Below are 16,621 nucleotides of genomic sequence, written 5' to 3'. Positions count from 1 at the left end.
TCCTCTCAGTTCTCCCGGGGCCAAACCAGACCAACCTGTGTCGTAATTACTGCCCATTAAGGTTGGTATATCAAGTTAAAGTTGATCTTACCTGTATTTTGTAGTGGAGACACGTCAGCTTGTTATTAGAGTTGGGTTGGGTTGGGTTGGGTTGGGTTGGGCTGGGTTGGGTTGGGTTATGAAGTTAATGGCTATTTAAGACTGGTATCAAATTTTAACTCTTTCCATCGTACATTTTTACGTTTTCTCGCTACCAGTGGAAATTCGATAAAAAGGTTTAAGAGAAATAGATAAAAACCATATGATGAAGGATCCTATTAACTGAAGATTGGAAATCGAAGTTATGGGTCCAAAGACTTTGTCCATAACGATGTTGAATCTTTATCGAGAAACTACGGTGACATAAAGTGATTTCCTATAAACACACACACACACACACACATACACACACACACACATCCATACACCAAACCACCATCAAGGACTGAAACTAACATAAACAAACCTCAAGAGTAAGTTGATTTTACCTTAACTCGACTAATTAAATATATCACACCTGGCGTCGTCACAGGTAAAGTCAGGTGTCGTCTTTTTTTTTACCTGGCTAAAACGATTACAATAACATGGTGTCAAAAGAGCAGTGAGACTCGAGGCAGATAAAGAAAGAGGACACAATTTTTAATCACATCGGAGGAAATAAACTCTTAGGGAGGGAGTTAAACAGTGAGAATCATCATCAGAGGAGAAGAATGACGTAAGCTTTAACATTCTACATGACGTTCTCATCACCTAAAGTATTCATATATCAAAAGGAAACTCAAAGGGAGATTAAAACAAAGGAAGTCATTGAGATATATAACCACGAAGAATAAAAGCAAAGACATAAGGTCCAACAAAGAACTCTCCTCTTAACGCAGCTAACACTGTGAAAAGTAAAATAAAAGTGAACGCTGGAAAAATTCTTCTATTTTTGTAAAAGTGTTTAATAACAATAGTGCTGGAGGGGTGTGTGGAGGTCGACTGGCTACAACGGTCGCCTCCTGTCCTAAAGGTCATTGGTTTGTGTTGTGCTAAGGTGAATGGGTAACTAACCTTAAAGTTGAGGAAATAAAGGTGGTCGAGTACAGTGCCATCTACACCATCTCTCTTCAGTTTCCATTAACAAAATTGACCAGGAAACAGTCATCAGCTATTGTTAGGCCTAGTGGAGGGGGGAGGAGTGACTTGACAGGAGTGGGGGAGGGGTGTTGACAGGAGGGGAGGTGTTGACAGGAGGAGGAGGGTGTTGACAGGGAGGGGGGGAGGGGTGTTGACAGGGAGGGGGGGAGGGGTGTTGACAGTAAGAAATGAAAGCCATAAATGGTTCTCCGGGTAGATCAGTGACCCAGCGATGAAGATAATTAGTCCATCGACCATTCATAAAAAATACAAACATTCATTAAGCTATTAATTGTAACTATAAAAATACCCCCAATGTAATCAGCCTTGGGTAGTTATTCACCATTAAGACTAATTCTAAAAAATCACACACACACAAAAAATAAAACACGAAGAAGCTTGTTAATGTGAATAAGAACTTGTGTTTTTTAATTTACTCTCCTCAATATTCCACTCAAGATCTTACCTCATTCTTGGATATATCATAATGATCTATTCATTGTATAATCCTCATATTATACAATGGTTGACAAGCATTAAATTGAACCTCTTTGAAATGTCTAGTACACATTATTGACTCGGTAGAATGGGAATGGCGTTTTGGTGATCCCGAGTTGAATATTTGTGCAGGCAGATGACTCTCATATGTGGAAGGAGAGTTTTACGTGGCTGTAGCGAGGTTCTTGATGAGAGAGAGAGAGAGAGAGAGAGAGCAGCTTAACGAGGGTGCCAGCGGCTCACTCAACTCCCTGGACTTTGATTACGAGGTCATGGTTTCACACTTCAGGTATATTTTTAAAAACACGTAATTACCTCAGGTCATGATACTACACCTTACTGCTGCTGTTAAACTGTTTATTTATTATTTTTCCCAATTTATGCTGTATTTTGTTTTGTTTGCGTGTTTCCGGCTTCAATTCTGTGTCTAAATGGAAGCTTAAGTTCTCTCCTTGTAGTACACTTACCTATGCACACTCATCAGTCTAATTAGGACATTAACAGGTGTGCTTAACGATAGTGGGAGTAGACCTTAGATGGAGTACCATTAGGGATGAACTTCCTTTTAATCCACCAGTTCCTGAATGTTATAGAAGAACAAATCATTAATCTGATTTTCCACTCATATAACCATGCACAGGACAACCGGCCTATTGAAGACTCCTTATTTTCTTATGTTCTTATGTATTATAACACACACACACACACACACACACACACACACACACACACACACACACACACACACACACACACACATACACACACACATACACACACAACTTGCTTATGAGGCTTAAGACTAAAAAAGCTCAAAGACTCAGATCGGAGTCTTCTGGGGGATAGACTTTGCTATGAACCTCTTGACCGTCTTGAGAAAAGCCACATCATTGACTTGAGATAAGAGCCACTGACTTGAAACGGATTGAATAGAAAAGGTGAAGTCAAAGAGAAGCGACAAGTCAAACACATGAGACAGATGAATGACACCACTGACACCATAATCTCTCTCTCTCTCTCTCTCTCTCTCTCTCTCTCTCTCTCTCTCTCTCTCTCTCTCTCCCCTTTCCCCTGGCCTCCTACCCTCAACTTTGCCCTTTAATATTTCTGTTATTATTCCCCTCATCCCTAATTATATGACCAAAGTATCTCATTTTTTCTTTTTCTGTACATTTCAAGTATTTCTCCTAAAGCTTTTGCTAATCTTAATATTTCTTCATTTGTTTTCCTGTCAGTGTAGGTTATTCTTAACATTCACCTATAACACTACAAGGCCTCCAACCTCTGTCTGGTGTCTGCTAAAAGTGTCCACCCTTCTGACCCAGATATCAGTCCTTTCAGCAGCCATTTTTGTCAGATTGCTGTAAGTGTCTCATTTTCATTATATCTTTTAAATTATTAAATCCTCCTTTTTGCTTCTATTCTTGTTTTAATTTCCTCCGTACATATATCATCACAGTTGTTACTTCCCAAATACACACCCAAAAAAAATTTCCACTTTCTAATACCCCGATTGATAGGTATCCTCTGTGTAGAGTATTTTTGGTATTTAACTCGAGCCACAGATCCTAAAACATTATCCTCTCTTAGTGTGTGTGTGGGGAGGAGTCTCAGCTCGTCACCACAGTCGTCCGGGTGTTGTGGGAACTGACGGGGATTCGTTACCTTGACAACCAGAGGAGAAACAGCAGCAAATTCTCTTTCACTAACGATTAAGACCAGTTTACCTCTCTGGTCTACATCATGACTGAATAAACTCTTTTTTTGTGTTTATACTACGAAAAATAACATATTTATGTATGTTTGTATATATTCCTAGGTATATATACAAGGTTACTCCAGATGAGAGTCAATTATTATGCCTCTTTTAGTGTTGTGGAAACATATAATATAAATATGTTAAGTACGAAGCTCCCAAGTCCGTCACCTACACCACCTGCAGGACCCCCTCCCTCCCTCCCCCTCACAACAGTATACAGGAACAAGTCTCCGGTAAAACTACACCAAGATTTGACTACGTGTTTGAACTGTATTAAAACGCTCATTTGTTGGAGTGTAATTGATTTTATATTTATATTTTATGGTAATATGAGAAATTAACTCAGAGTAGATGAAGGTTGAAGGTGATATAATACTGAGTTCATTGCTGTAGTGGATGACCTTGGTGACCTAAATGATGATGACCTTCCACTACACCTACTACAAATTCAATGTGGAAATACAGTTACAATAGCAAGTGGAAATTGAATAAATAAAACATGAGTTACATCACAACCAAACTATGATTCACATTCTTCAACTGATCCAACTGTAATGGAATCCTGTTAGTGATGAAATACTTTACTGTACTTGACGTGCGTGTATACTTCACCTTATCTGACTCAACATCCAACTGGCAGGTCAAATATTCGTGTCAATGCCGTAGATGTTAAAATGTAAAACAAAATAATAATTAATTTGTTGATAATAATTCGTTAGTTAGTTATTTCGTGGATTATTTCTATTATTTTGTGTGAAGGTTATTTTCTGATGTTATATTCCCTCGGGGTACAATTAGTTGTTATTAATGGAAACGCAAAGTCCAATCCTATTCATGTACAAGAAAATGTTCCCTTCATTAGAACTGACTGTGAGATGAAGATAAATCGCTCTACCAAGAACAATATCGGTAAAACCACTTAGGAGCTAGCCTGAGTTGGCATTGAAAGGGTGTGGGGGCGGAGTTGATTAAGCCTGAAACAGTCAAACAATTAAACTGTAAACCTCTTAACTGGCAGGACCTGTCAAAAAGACTTGTTCCAGTAATGAAGTTTTGTGTTCGACGCCGCGAGGTCACACAACACTGAGAACCAGCTGAAGGTGTTTGAGAAAGAGCATGCATTAATAAACACGGAAAAACTTGTCAGGGAATTAATCCATATTTATCCTGGGATATATATCATAATTTCGTCTCAGGGTTAAGTACAGGATATGTAATATTTTTTGAACTGTGAAAAGTAAATTAACTTTTATTCAACCTAATGTTACCTCCCACTTGTGTTTTATTGATGTAATCCATATTGAGTTACCTTGTGATGTGGTGTTGCAATATTCAAAGTAATTTAATTTGAAAGAATAATTTTTTATGATGTGGATGAGTGAGTGAAACATTAACACACACACACACACACACACACACACACACACACACACACACACACACACACACACTCCCTTTCTTTGTCAGGTTGAGGTAATATCTATCTGAGAACCTATCAAATTACCTCAGTATATTACTTGGCCACGTCGTAATAATAAAGAAATTCATGAATATCTTGAGCACCCACCTCACGCGCCACATTCTTCAGCCTTATAACTCTTGTGGCTGGTGAATCTAGGATGCATATTGTCTTAAATATTCAGTTAACATTATGATGGAGTACATTTGTTGCTGAGTCTAACTAGATAACTATTCTTACTTCTGTTTCATTACAAAGAAAGAATACGATTAACTTATATTTCAAACCTCATAATTTGATTTGATGTCACATTTGAGGTCGGTGAAGTAGAGACGGAGGGAGATCTATATCACGCCTACATAGAAGAGAAATGCCATCATGATATTCAGAAACTATCGATCCCCCACCAGGCAAGATTATCAGAGACAAGGTTAATGTATATACTATAGACAGAGCAGGCATACATGTATATATACAGAACAGGCATACACACAACATACACCAACAGTTGAGGTATACAAACAGTGATACACAGTCAATAGATTCAACCAATGATAAGCAACAAAGCCTTTAAAAGCTTACAGTATATCCAGTAACTCGTACAATACTCCTAAGACGACACCATTCACATCTCCCACACACCTGACCTAACAGTCTGTGTGATAAAGTGTGAAAATTGTGTATGTAAAGAAATGTTAAAGTTTGTTAAAGGTTAGAATTTTATACTGTACACTTGTCTACTGAGTGGTTAAATGAGGCTTTGTGTTGTGTAATAATTGGAGAAGAACAAGTTTGAGAGGTGTGTTGTCTGGTCATCTTCCTTCCTTCCTTCCTTCCTTCCTTCCTTCCTTCCTTCCTTCCTTTCATTCCTCCTTCCTTCCTTCCCCAATACATCATTTCCAAATTTGTCAGGTGTGGATATTGCCTCAAACGTACATGGACTGACTAGCCTGTTTCATTTGATTAAATTCCACCCCGTTTCCCCTTACCGTTTTATGAGGGAACGAGTTGGCTGCCCTCCCAAAGTCACCGATTTTTTTCCTTCGGTATTTCGACTCTTAACACTGTGTTGAAAAATGTGAAAAGTCTCATTGGGAAAATCCAGTTATTTGACATATTTTGCCGAGTTACGTGTTATAGTGAAATGGTTTTTATTACAATACTGCTGTAATTTGACATTTGCTGTTTTTGTTATTATTATTATTATTATTATTATTATTATTATTATTATTATTATTATTATTATTATTATTATTATTATTATTATTATTATTATTATTATTATTATTATTATTATTATTATTATTATTATTATTATTATTATTATTATTATTATTATTATTATTATTATTATTATTATTATTATTATTATTATTATTATTATTATTATTCCTACTACTATTCAAAGTCTAATAAGTATTTCCTACAATAATCTAGATATATATAAACCCCATCTACAAAATTCCATATATGATTTCTCACAAACCACAAACAGAATATATTACATATCAATATTCTTTTATATCGACTCAAAAGAATCTCCATATATATATACCTCAAGTACTGCTATATACGTGGTCACTCATTGTTATCCTAAGCCATAAAAGTACTGTTGATTATTTTAATTATTTATTTATCTCTATTAATTTATACAATTCCAGGTCGTGTTTCATCGCGTATATCTGATGTTGTTATGGTAACGCCACAAGAGCGATTCATAAAACGTGATGAAGAGTTATATCTCGTCTAATTGGTAATCGATGATGGACTATAAACAGTGTGTAGTAATCAGGGATATAACACGTAGTAAAACAGGCCATATCATTATTAACTGCTTACTGCCGAAAAATATGATAACGTTGAATGACAAGATTTTCTAGCGTTCAAAAGGGCCGTAACTCTGTCAGATGTGAAGGGAATTGACTGAAATGTTGTTCTTTACCTGTGAAGTGAATTGTGTTACATTTGGATGGAGTAATGACGTAGAGTGAGATGGTATGGAGGGACGGAAGGACACACAAATGGAAGGGTAGACAGATGGATAGACAGAGGTACAAAGACAGACAATTAGACACACAACCCCCACCCCTACCCAGGAGACAGAGAATAGACAGTATCAAACCTCATCAATCTCTACCCGTATCCTGACCTTCAACTCATCCCTGATATAATGAGGAAATTACCCCCTACCCTCCACCCCTCCTTCCTCCTCCCGCCCTCCCTGGCCGTTGTATGATGGCATTGAGAACACAAACTCCATACAATGAATCCACAAACCTTTCATTATTTTCTTTATTACGCCATTGATTAGGGAATTAGTATGGTTTGTTATAGGAATTAGATGTGGTTTTATTATAAGTTAATTGTTTGGTTTTATGGAGGTTTATTTAGGTTTTAGTTTTTGGCTTAAGTGATTAAAGTTATTTATTATGACGTGAAGAGGGAATTATTATTTTTTCACCTGTCTCTTTTTGTTCGTTTCTGTGTTAGTATTCATCTCTCTGTCTTCTTCTATCATTGACACCATTTATTACCTAGTGTGTCATCTCATTTTTTATTAGTTTATTTCAATTCCTTTAGTGTTACATCTCTACCAGTGACCAAAAGTCCTTGACGAATAAAATGATCATATGTTGCCTCCTATTAGAACTAAACTTTACTATTACATTCAAAACAAACATTTACATCAGTAACTCTTATGGCAAAAAATATATCTAATACCTAGAACCAAAATTCTCATAGTATAGATGTTATTAATATCTTAAAAGTCTTCTAAAAAGCTTCCTATTACAACTTTAACACAAATTATTAAGAGATATGGTCAAAGATCTTCAGGACCCCGGGAGAAATCATCTTTTTAAGAGGCTCTAACACACCTCATCAAATAATTACTTTTTAAAACCCACAGTGTCACGACCCTGGTAGTCTGAAACACACAACACCAGACCGACTCACTGCTGCGCTACCATAAACATCACCTTATCTCCAGTAGAGTGTGTGTGTGGCAATAACACCTCCAGACCTTCCTCATTCATTCCGTTGACACAAAGACAGTTGCCATTCTCACCTCGAAATCCTCCTCTCCATTGGCACTCACCCAAGACTCTGACATTGTCCACACACACACACACTCACACGCACACACACGTCAATTACAGCTAATCAGTGTACGTAATTTTTATTTGTGATTGATCGACAACTCTCTCTCTCTCTCTCCACACGAACGTAAATAAACAAATCACATTATTGGGCTACGTACCTAATTCATTCTTGTCATCATAAAGTATTTTAAAACATCATGAACTTTCTCTCTACAGGTAAGGAAAAAACAAAGGTAACTACCCTCCTCCCTCCTTCCCTTAATTAATGTAATATTCTTTTACAATGTTGACTCATTTTTCTACACAGTTAACTCTTGTCCCATGAATTCTAACAATTAAAGTTTTATATCCGTCGTAAAGGTTAGGGGACAGTAGAGTCTGGGTGAGTGAACACGTATGTCTCTCTGACTAGGATTAAGTTTTATGACTACGATTTGTGTTTATGTTTTAGTTTCCTTTTGTTTCTGGTTTTTTTTAATGTTGTAGTTATAATTTATTTATGTTTTGGTGTGTGGATTGATGTGTGGGGGTGGGTTGGTGTGTGTGTGTGTGGGAATTGTATCTTTTAATGGTGATATATGAAAAACTAACCCATATATAACCCTTTACATTCCCTTAATGGCAGGTTTATCCCAGTTATTTTACCTGACTATAAAGGAAGGCTGGTTCCATCTGTTAGTACAAAGTTCTCCCTGTTAATATTTAAAAACATGGTGGGCCAATAATCCCGTCCATAGGCTTAAATACATCCATGTTAATAGTGTTATTATTATCGCCTCTGTATCTGTATTTTTCTGGCTAAATAAACTGTTTCAATATCAACACCAATAGGAAGAGAGAACAAGAGTTGACAGATGTTTTCATGTTGTTATTTTCTTTTAAAATTACTCATTCCACTTTTAGATCGATTTAGGAGACGTGTTTCCAATCCCCCTAGACAGATGACGTCGCCCTCTCTCTCGTGCCTGACAGCCACAGTGAGTGCATAGGACAGAGGAAAAATCTGCAGGTGATCTAATAGCCAATCATAATGTACCTTTTATTGATGGTGATGTAATTTCAGACAGTGGCAGTGAAGGAGAAGCAGTGAGAGTGAGGATTGTAGCGAGGAGGAGGAGGAAGGGAAAAAACAAGCTCTTAAGTCATCCACGCTAGCCTGTACCATCCCGTCTGCATTTGTGTGCGAGGCAGGGGGGTATTTTTATCATTCTGCCGGATCAAGAATCTAAATGCAAAGATGAGAAATGCTGCTGATTGGGTAAGATGAAGTCGGCAACTGACCAATCACCGTGCAGTTCGAACGCGAGGGCTGATTTGTGGAAGTCGCTGCTGCCTGGCTTGTAAGCGGACGGTAAGTGCCCAAATCAGCAGTTGTAGGGGAGAGTATCCACTACAATCTCTTTATACTCTACAGACCATGAAACGTAAGGTCAGTCTAATATTTCAACTTTCTTTTTGATGTATGAGAGTTAATCTAACTATCTATTCCCTCTTCCCCACAAAACAAAACTGATATTTTCTTGTACTTGGTCTTGTTGCTCCATCACTCCAGCCATTACACCTTACTGGTTAGTGATGGCAGCTCAGGGGCCAGTGGAGATAGTCTACTGACCCCTTGTGTACGGGGATCCTCTTTGTGTTAAATAAAATCGTCTGGTGCTAAAAGAAAATATTTTTAAGTTTCGTCCCTTGAAGGTGTTTGTAGTACCGAGAGTCGAGGTAAATGTTTTTTGACAAGCGTAAATAATCAGCTTTGGAAGGATCCACTTTGCAGTAAGCTGTAGTGTATATTTATTTCCTAGACTCAGGTGTATAATATGTAAGACTGGAATCAACCCTTTGGTGACGATGATTCAACCCTTTGGTGACGATGATTCAACCCTTTGGTGACGATGATTCAACCCTTTGGTGACGATGATTTAACCCTTTGGTGACGATGATTCGACCCTTTGATGACGATGATTCAACCCTTTGGTGACGATGATTCACCCTTTGGTGACGATGATTCAACCCTTTGGTGACGATGATTCAACCCTTTGGTGACGATGATTCAACCCTTTGATGACGATGATTTAACCCTTCAGGACTGCAACTGATGAACTAGTTTTGATAATGAATTGGATGTCACAAGTCAACACAAAAAATCATTAATTATTACCTGAAAATCCTTGTGTATATTTCAAGAGTGAACAACTGGATAGTGTTCACATATACATCACAAATACACGTGAATATCGAGACGAGGTTTAAATCTGACAGGTCAAGGGTGAACAGAAAGGTCACTATATACAAGAAAACTCCGGATTTATACCAAGATTAGAAAAGAGATAAACGTGATGAAATACATGACACCATACGTGAGATTCTATAGATATCTGACTATGAGTTAAAGGTCAAAGGTCAAAGTTCATCAGGATATGGACAACCACCCCCACACGTTAACTGAACTATCATCATCGTTGTTTGAGGTGAATTTAATCGATGCTCTTTTTAAACTCCTAGTGGCTGTGTGGTCAGGTATTTAAAGACGTAATTCCAACCACTTAAGGAGTAGTTAACAGGTTAATTATACCACTCACCTGTCACACCTCTCAGGAACCACCAACCTCTTCTCGATTTTCTTAGAGTTAATGGAGAAAAGGTTAGGGGGGTGGAGAAAGACTGCGAGGACATTGTATTATATTATATAGTGTGTGTGTGTGTGTGTGTGTGTGTGTGTGTGTGTGTGTGTGTGTGTGTGTGTGTGTGTGTGTGTGTGTTTATTTATTCATTCCAAGAGTAAATAAATGTAAGAATTAATTTATAAAGTTTTCTAATAAAATTCAAATTATTCATAAACAATAAAGTAAAGTTTATTCTCTTTGTCATTAATTAATAAAATAAAATAAATCTGTTATAGCATATACTTACTGTTATTGATAATTAGATCTGTAAATATACACGTATAACAATATATAAATATACACTACATAAATTACTATATATTATGCTGCCAAATAGAGATTATATATTAAATTAAACTCTTGTAAATCTTCAAAATAATGAATAAAATCTGTGGGCTAAACATTAATAACCTAACCTGACCTGACCTGACCTTACGCCTTACCTGACCTGACCTGACCTTACCTGACCTGACCTAACAAAGTAATAAAACTCATAACATTGTCAATATCTTCCTCGTGTGAATAATTGGCTGTGCGCCTGGTCTCCCGGACTTAACCTGACCAAAATATTGAGGTTTTAGTCAATGAATAATGTGCTCCCTTGACTGACGCGAGGATTATGGGGTGAAAGCGAGGATAAAGGTGAAAGGCAATTTGGTTAGGATAGTTTAATACAGTGGCCTAACTCTCTTAAGACATATGGCTAAGCTTGATGTATAGACTCAACTTACTTTTTGCATCAACACTACGACACATTATATAAAAATATTTTTTTTTTCAATTTCAGCAGATAATTTTTTCTTTTTATATAGTTTACACGTTCATTAAAACTGGATATTTCTAAATGTCTATTTTATATATTTTATCTGGAAGTAAAATTGTTTTGAGAGGAATACTTCTTTTGGTGTTCTAAGTGTCAATAGCATTATACACTCGTTGGTCGTGGCACTGTCCATTACCACACAGTAATAAAAGTGTAGAGGTCTTACTGTAACTATATCTTGCGCTAGTCAGGCCGCACCTCGATTATGCGGTTCAGTTCTGGTGCCCCTATTATAGAATGGATATAAATTCACTAGAGTCCGTGCAGCGAAGAATGACGAAAATGATTCCGGGACTTAGAAACCTTCCATATCAGGATAGGTTAAATAAACTTAACTTGCATTCCTAGAAAGACGAAGAGTGCGGGAGATATGATAGAAGTTTAAGTGGATGAAAGGAATCAATAAAGGCGATATAGATAAAGTTCTTCTAATATCCGAGCAGGATAGGACTCGTAACAAGTTGGATAAGATTAGGTTTAGGAGATGGGAAGAACTGGTTCACAAATAGGGTGGTGGACGAGTGGAACAAGCTTAGCAACTTTGTAGTAAGTGCTGGAACGCTGGAGAGTTTTAAAAGGAGGCTAGATAGATTCATGGATGATAGAGAGTGGTAGTAACTCTCGACAGGAGCTGCCATGCACAGACCAACTGGCCGATTGCAGACTCCTTATTTTCTTATGTTCTTATGTTCTTAATAGCTTTAAAAGTTGTGTGTAGAGCGTCAGTAGCTATTTCTTCTCCCCTGATATACAAGAACGAGAGTCTTAGTACAGTGATTAACCTAATACAAGGAACACATGCTTACTTAATGACCAAAACTATTTACTGACATTCCTTTGCCTCTTCAGAACAAGAATCAGTCTCCAAAGATCAAACAGGAAGAGTAAATATTTACCAACATCTACGACAGTGAGATAACAACGTGATATAACTCAGGTACGGTAACGTGGGAGCAACAGATTACACTCAGGTAAGGTAACAGCATCGTCTCCTCTCTCATCAATGGGTCCAATTTGTATCCACCTTCACTCACCTTCATTTTCTTTTCTATTTCTGAATGAGAGTTGATTCTAAGAGTTTTAAGAGCGAAAGTTTATTTGTTGGTCTGATAAAAGTATGTTTGGTTGAGAGGTTTTCAATACCGATATCTGCCTCTTTGTAACTCGTCTCCCTGGCGAGTTATGACCCTTGGAGTTTTAATCTGAAGGTAAAATAATCTCATATATACGACTCGTTGGTTTTATTTGATATCATAGACGAGTGATGTGCGTCAGTGTGTTGTGTTGTGTTGTGTTGTGTTGTGTTGTGGTGTGTTGTGTTGTGTTGTGTAGCGTGTATGTATTATATATTAGGTGGTATAAAACTAACTTTCCTACCTGTTCAAAATGTTAGACATGGGGATTACAATTCTTTAATTACCTTTCTATGTCTCACTAAACATAAACAATAGACAAATAATATTCTAAAACTATTTAAATTATTTCTTTGATGTTTATTTTGATTATTAATGTTCTTGATGTATTTACCCCTCCAAAGAATTACAGAATCAAATCAACACTGACGATCTGTTGTTAAACTAATTGGAGTGTGTTTATTACTGAAAGGTAGAAAAATTCACTATCAATACACTCAGTAAATTTATTCTCATAGTGATGTTATATGTAAATTCATTTTATGCTCTAGTGACTTATGGAAAAATATCTAAAGTTTCCTCTGTGTTATTTAAACTTCTTCTTTCACATACTTATAATACTTTGTATACTTGTTTCATTACTTAACCAAATTATGTAACAGCACCTTCAAGGAATATCCACCAGTTTGTTCCTGAAGCACTTGAGGCATGAAACTAGTTACTGTAGTTATCTATTGTCGAGGTTTAACCAGAACAAGATTTAAAGATTTACAGACACTAAAAGTGATATTGTGCTTCGAACTTCCAATAAACACACACACACACACACACACACACACACACACACACACACACACACACACACACACACACACATTAAAACACTATTGATAACGATTTTCTATTTCCAAGACAGTCTACACCAGCACCATTGCATTCGGGGACAGGTGGGTAATTACTCGAACATGGAGACTGAACAGGTGGCATATTCTTTACCTCTCACCCACCTCTCACTAAAATCAACATCCCTGACGTAGACAATAAATAATGCCCACACTAACACTACCTCGCCATCAAGATTATCCTCACTGATTAGTTTTACCTGATGATGAAACACACCTGTTATATAAATCAGTTTAACTATACCGTACTCCAGTATCGCTCCAACAATGCTCCAACCCCACTCTAATACCGCCCCAACACTACTCCAATACCGCCCCAACACTACTCCAACATGCTCCAACACACCTCCAACAGAGCAGGAGTTGGGCGTATTCTTTGTGGTCAAAAGGTCCAGCCAGCAGAGGGTGGAGAGAGAGCGAGCGGTCAAGCCCCGTTTTTCATTGCACTTTTCACCGATCCAGGATTCAGTTTGGATCGTATCAAGTCTATCCTGGTCGAGAGTGGCTGTAAGTCTCTGATTGAATCCAGAAAAGCTGTCCTCCATTTGTTGACATTGGAGAAACAAACATTTATTTTACCCATTGATATTCACGTTTTTTTTTGTTCTTTGGGGGTAAATATTAATGTTAGGTGATTTTATTCATAGAAATATTTGTATATAACATTCAATCACAGTTTAGTTCATTATTTATATTCATTTCGCTCTTTTTTTTTAGAATAGATGACAGAAGAATATGTTGTTTCTCATACAAGGGACAATATTTAAAGAGTTTTATCCCTATATAAAGAAATCTGATCTCAGTATGATATTTTTCTTTGTTTAAACTGTTTACAATTGTCATAAGTTTGGTATTAGTGAACATCTTCCTTCAGTTTATTATCCGTCATCAAATTTATTCTATGTTGCCATTTAGCAAGTCTGACTAATCTAGCTTGGTGAGTTTGTAACCAGTTTATTCTCATTTAAAGATTAACAACCATAATGCTACTAGGTAATATTCACTCATAGTAAACTCATTTTAACATCAATTTCTCATCACAAACTCTATAACATATTAATACAATTTTATATAGATGGTCATAGATGATTATATAAAAGACTTTACATTTAAAACGAAAAAAAAAAATAAGGTGGTGAGCGCCATCTGGATTAAAAGAGTAAAACTAAAAATCTTCATCACAGGGTTACAATGGAGAGTTTCCCGTCTGAGTATTCTGGCACTACGTCATGAGGTAGACTAACACAACACAGGAGACGAAGATGGAGGACGTTGCTGCTGTCACGACCATCCCATCCCTGGAAAATAATCCCCCTTGAGTCGTCGGTAAAACAATTATTCCTATTATTAGATCATAAATATAACCTAAATGATAGTTAGGAGTTGTTGATGTTTATTATAATGAGTGAGAGAGTGTATTTAAGGGTTAATTAAGGTCAGTGTGTTGGGTCGTCTGGAGGTAGTTGGTAAATTTTCACCTTTGTTGACAATATATGAAATCGACGTTGAAATTATGTTTTTTTTTATGTTATGAACGAATTTGGGTTAACTTTGGTTAGTAGCCACGTTTAGGTTAGGTTAGGTTAGGTTAGGTTGGGTTGGTTGGGTTAGGTTAGGTTAGGTTAGGTTAGGTTAGGTTAGGTTGGCAAGTACTGGTTCTGTTACACACTGTTGATAAGTACTGGGCATGTACTGGCTCTGTTACACACTGTTGATAAGTACTGGGCATGTACTGGCTCTGTTACACACTGTTGACAAGTACTGGGCATGTACTGGCTCTGTTATGATAGGTACTGATACTGGGTTGCTCTTTGTTGCATATGATGTATTTGTTGACAAGTACTGCTGTCTGGCTTTTGATACTGCATGTACTGGCTCTGTTACACACTGTTGACATGCTGATTAAAACTTACGGGCAGAGTGTAATTGACATTTTAAATATATTTAATTATTTCAAAGGTCATTAATTAACACAAATTACTCGAATTTTTAAATTGTCAACCCAGATCCTTAATCAGCATGTAAAGTAGCACCTATGTATAAAATTAAACATAATCTAGTTTTTTACCCCTGTAACAGCACCTTTGTTTTATAAATATTCACCCAAATGAATAACACCAACTTATTCACCAAGTTATTCAATAATGAGTCAACCTGTTGTTGACAACAGACGGCTGAGCTTGTAACTCTCTCAGAGGTCTAGCGCAGGTCATCTGATTAATAAAAACAGCTGGCTCGCTCCCACGCCTCTCAGACAGAGAGAGGCCAGTTGTAGTAGATTCTTGACACTTGAACTGGGAAGAGACAAGTACCTTAAATGTTATCTCAAAGTGTATTCATAAAACTTCCCTGGAGAGAATTCATAATTCATTCTCTCAGATTATATTTGTGTATACTGTAAGCTGCTTCTACAATAAACCTAAGAAAACATCTATAAGTGTTTACATCAAACCCAGCCACTTAAAGAGTCCCAGAATTTATTTAAAACAAGTAACGTGATACGAAAACAGCTATCACGCCCCAAATGCCCAAAACTAAGGAGTATTTTTTACGTAAATCGATATTTTTGTGGAAAGTGAAAACTAACGGGCAGAGTGTAATTGACATTTCAAATATTTAAATTTTTTCAAAGGTCAATAATTAACACAAATTACTCGGGGCATCGCCCCTAGGTACCCTCCGGAGGGCGGCGCTCCCAAGGACCTCCGAAGGGCGGCTCTCCCAAGGACCTCCCTAGAGCGGGGCGCTCCCAGGGACCCTCCTAGGGGTGGAGGCTCGAGGGCCAGTGACCCAAGGGACACATTCGGGGCGGCACCCCCAGGGAAGGCTCCCTCAAGAATGGCTCCCCAGAATTCCTCCCAAGGACTGTTCCACAAGGGACAACTCCCCCAGAGTCCCTCCTAGGGGTAGCGCCCCACCCCCAGGGACCCTCCCATGGGCAGTGCTCCCAAAAACCCTCCCAGAAGCGTGGCCGCCAGGGTCTCCTAGGGGCGGTCCCCCAGGGACCTTCCCAGGGGTGGCACCCCCAGGGATGGCTCCCCCAGAAACAGCTCTCTCAGAGTCCCTCCCAGGAGCGATACCCCAGGAACCCTCTCATGGGTGGCGCCCTCAGGTGACCTCCAAAA

General features: G+C 37.7%; 1 long non-coding RNA gene across 4 annotated transcripts in view; it reads left to right on the top strand.

Moving 5' to 3' along the window:
* Window positions 1-15,089, top strand: part of LOC121874415 — a 145,225-nt gene extending 130,136 nt beyond the window's left edge. For all 4 annotated transcript variants that reach the window (XR_006090413.1, XR_006090412.1, XR_006090411.1 and 1 more), the window contains 2 exons: window positions 9,039-9,326; window positions 12,311-15,089. This is a non-coding gene — a long non-coding RNA (uncharacterized LOC121874415). The remainder of the gene's footprint in view (window positions 1-9,038; window positions 9,327-12,310) is intronic.
* Window positions 15,090-16,621: the final 1,532 nt, after the last annotated feature.

This window comes from Homarus americanus, unplaced genomic scaffold (genome assembly GCF_018991925.1).
Source record: "Homarus americanus isolate GMGI-L3 unplaced genomic scaffold, GMGI_Hamer_2.0 scaffold43349, whole genome shotgun sequence".
In the NCBI taxonomy this organism is placed as follows: Eukaryota; Metazoa; Arthropoda; class Malacostraca; order Decapoda; family Nephropidae; genus Homarus; species Homarus americanus.
This window is presented reverse-complemented; position numbering and strand designations above follow the sequence as displayed.